The sequence below is a fragment of the Otolemur garnettii genome, unplaced genomic scaffold (assembly GCF_000181295.1).
Source record: "Otolemur garnettii isolate 467f Iridium unplaced genomic scaffold, OtoGar3 scaffold00104, whole genome shotgun sequence".
NCBI lineage: Eukaryota > Metazoa > Chordata > Mammalia > Primates > Galagidae > Otolemur > Otolemur garnettii.
Window position 1 is genome coordinate 505,848 of NW_003852499.1, and position 3,966 is coordinate 509,813.

General features: G+C 45.9%; 1 pseudogene; it reads left to right on the plus strand.

Annotated features, from left to right (window-relative positions):
• Window positions 1-569: 569 nt before the first annotated feature.
• LOC111727418 lies at window positions 570-692 on the plus strand (annotated as a pseudogene).
• The last annotated feature ends 3,274 nt before the right edge of the window (window positions 693-3,966 follow it).

The window sequence follows — 3,966 nt, forward strand, 5'->3', positions numbered from 1 at the left end:
AAAAAAAAAAAACAGTGAGAGCAAAATAACTTACTGGAATATAAAGATAAGAGCAGATGAGCACTCCACTAATGGAGAAAAGGGGTATTTTCACAGAACCAATATTTTTCCCCAACCCATATCCACCTGATGTCAATCAGAACATATCGTTGGCTGTTTAGTTTTTAAAAAATGCAATATGCCTGTGCACATACACCAGTTACTTTATGTACAATAAAGGAATAGGGAAGGGGAAAATGAAAAGCATAGAGAAAACTATACTGTAGTAGTCAGGATGTGGTGGAACCAAATTGCAGTTTTCTTTTCTTTTTTTTTTTCTGACAGAGCCTCAAGCTGTCCCCTTGGGTAGAGTGCTGTGGCATCACAGCTCACAGCAACTTCCAACTCCTGGGCTCAAGCCCTTTTCCTGCCTCTACTTTCCAAGTAGCTGGGACTATAGGCGCCCGCCACAAAGCCTGGCCATATTTTGGTTGCAGCCATCATTGTTGTTTGGCGGGCCTGGGCTGGATTTGAACCCACCAGCTCAGGTGTATGTGGCTGGCGCCTTAGCCACTTGAGCCACAGGCGCCGAGCCTTCTCGACCTTTTGGCTAAGATCAAGTGTAGTATCTGTTCTTATCAGAAAGAAGGCAAGTAATTGAACCATATCCAAGGGTACAAGTGAATCTTTCTAAGAGTAGAATGTGAACGTTTTAAAATAATAACTAAGAAAATGACTTGAAGGCTATGTTAACCAGTTTGATGGAAGTGTTGTTTCAGATTGTGTGTGAAAACCCCACACTGTACCCCAGAAGTGCATTTAGTGCATTAATGTACATAGTTACCATTCAATTAAAAAAAATAAATAAAACATTAATTGATTTAAAAAAAAAAAACAGAGTGAACCATATCTAGAAGTCATCTGTCCTTGGAAACAGATACAGTACTCTTTAATGCATTCGCTGCTTTGTGAATTGTATGTCACTCATGATAGTTTTGAGCCCAGGCCCTCCTGAAGCATATGTAACTCACATGACTTTTGACCTAATAAAACACCATGGTCCCAAGTGGACGTTCTTGGGAGTAGAATAGAAGAAAGACAACAATCCTTCCTCTTCGGATTTCTTTTCTTCAAAAGAGATGCCACAGCAGAAAGCCAATGGAACCACAAATGAAAAGGTTCAAGGCAGGTGGCACCTGTGGCTCAGTGAGTAGGGCTCCAGCCCCATATACTGAGGGTGGCAGGTTCGAACCTGGCCCTGGGCCAAACTGCAACAAAAAAATAGCTGGGCATTATGGCTGCGCCTGTAGTCCCAGCTACTTGAGAGGCTGAAGCAAGAGAATTGCCTAAGCCCAGGAGCTGGAGGTTGCTGTGAGCTGTGAGAGCTCACTTTGTTGCCCTGCCACAGATCTACCCAGGGCAACAGAGTGAGACTCTGTCAGAAAGAAAGGGAAGGAAGGAAGGAAGGAAGGAAGGAAGGAAGGAAGGAAGGGGTCCAAGGCATTCCTGAGATCTCCAAATCAAAATCCTTTGATTTCCAGAACTCAAACCCAAAGTTCTATTTAGGCAATGATGCGCTAACATGACCTACTGTACTCTGTGGAGCTCTGTAAATAGACAAAGAAAACAAGTATGGAATTTCTGAGTTCTCATCCTTAAGCAAACCTGGGATGCTAACAGCATTTGCTACCCTCTTCTGATGGGACGAATTGACCAGTTAGCCATGGTTCCAGATATCTTCACTGAAACTGCAAATTTGGGGCAATCTATCACCCACACTTCCCTATCATGATCACAAACACCATCCCTTTGAGCACGCTCCTCTTTAACGGTCTGTCATAGAGCAAAGTCGTCACTAAATATTTTCCACTAAACCAGTAAATAATTGATAATCGAGGCAGGGTTCCAACCCTGGTGTACTGATTTCCCATTGTGGAACTGCAAGAACTAAGGTGGATCCCGGGAAAGGAATGCAACTGTGGGCGGTGACCAAGTGACGGCCTGTTCAGTGCAACTGAGGCGTCTCACGGAGAACATCCCGACCCCCACCCCTTCCCAGCCCGGCTGCTCACTTCTGTGGCCGGAATCCAGGGCGAACAACTTTCAAAGTCCGAGGGAAATGTCTCCTTGGTGGTGCAGCATAATACATGGGTGGAGAGCCAGAGTAAGACGAAAGGGAACCAGGGTTGAAGCGAAGCCACCGGTCTCGGTCGCAAAGACTTGGAAAGCGCACAAGTAATTCGTTAGCTGTGTTCCTGGAGGAATTTTCTAAACCAGCAACCGTCTGGGTGATCGTTGTTCCGGGCGACTGTGAGCCCAGGAGTTTGAAGTTGCAGCGAGCTAGGCTGACGCCATGGCTCTCCAGTCTGAGCAAGAGAAACACCCATCTTTAGCCCAGAAATAAAATAAAACACCTATCACTACCCAGCTCTATTTTAGACAGATGATTTGTTGTCCTCTGTCCTCACCATGCTCCTGGTAAATTGCTGTGGCATCACAGCTCACAGCAACCTCAAACTCTTGGGCTTAAGCAATTCTCTTGCCTCAGTCTCTGGAATAGCTGGGACTACAGGCTCACGCCACAACCCCGGGCTATTTTTTAAGAGACAAGGTCTCGCTGTGGCTCTGGATGGTTTCCAACCTGTGAGCTCAGGCAATACACCTGCCTTGGCCTCCCAGAGTGCTGGGATTAAAGGCGTTAGCCACCGCCGGCCCTCAAAACTTTTTATTTAGCCAGCGGGTTTTACTCCTTGATCAGAGACCAGAAAGGCATAGTAGAAAGTAAAAAAAAAATACGAGTTAGAAAAGGCGCCTTGAGAGGGCGGCAAGGTGGCCCACGGATGTAATCTCAGCACTTTGGGAGGCCGAGGTGGGTGGGTCGCCTGTGCTCACGAATTTGAGACCAGCCTGCGCCTGACTGAGACCCCGTCTCTAAAAATAGCCCAGCATTGTGGCGGGAGCAGGCAGTCCCAGCTACTTGGAAGGCTTAGGCAAGAGGATTACTGACCCCAAGAGTTTGAGGTTGCTGTAAGCAATAACTCCAGGGCAGTCAGCCCCAGGGCGACTGAGTGAGACTCTGTCTCAAAAAAAAAAAAAGCGCCTGGAGAGAAAAGGTAGAGCCAACAGATTAGAAAGTAAAGCCACGATTTTCACCTAAAGATAATTTGCATTCCTCAGGCAGATTAGAATTTTAAGAAGCACATTCACCAGATTTTATTTTTGATTTCCCGAGACAGGGTTGCCCCTGGCTGGAGTGCAGTGAGGCGGTCACAATTCCCTATAACCTTGAACTTCAGAGTTGAAGAGATCTTCCCGCCTCAGCCTATCAAAGCCGAAGGATTACTGGTGTGAGCTACCGCACCCTGCCCATTCGTATCCTTGTACGCCCTCCTTCAATCCTGCAGATTTAACATACTTGAAGGGTCACTTTTGCTAGACAGTCCATCTCACGGAGGGAGAGTTTTGTGAGAGGTTAACATGACCTCTGAATTCAGTTGAATCTTTAAACTTCCTTTTATTTTGGCCCTTTCCCCCCTACCTGTGACATTTATTGATGGGGGGTGGGCAGCTGCTGCAACACCCCAGAGAACTCCATCCCAACCTGCATGAATTCAGACTGAACTTTTCCAAAGAAACCGAGTCTGGGGATGGCAGTGTTCTGTACATAATCCGCACAGACTGTTGTTTTCTGCTTTATCGTCTTGTTTTGGCACTGTGTTGACAGTAGTTCCTCCTAAGGTTAGAGGAAAACCAACTTACTTATTTTACTCCTCAAGAGTTGGACATTAAGAAAAAGACTAGGGTTTCCCAAATCCTCTGTTTTCAAGACGGGGATTATCTAGTTTATTTGTATATATCTGGGAATTTTCAGAGTCAAGGTTGGGCTAAACTGGTGAATCCATGCAAGTCTGGTTTCAAGCCCCTCTTAGGTCTTTGGGTCTGGAAAGAAAGGTGCTACTCATGTTTTCCAAATTACTTCAAATTTGG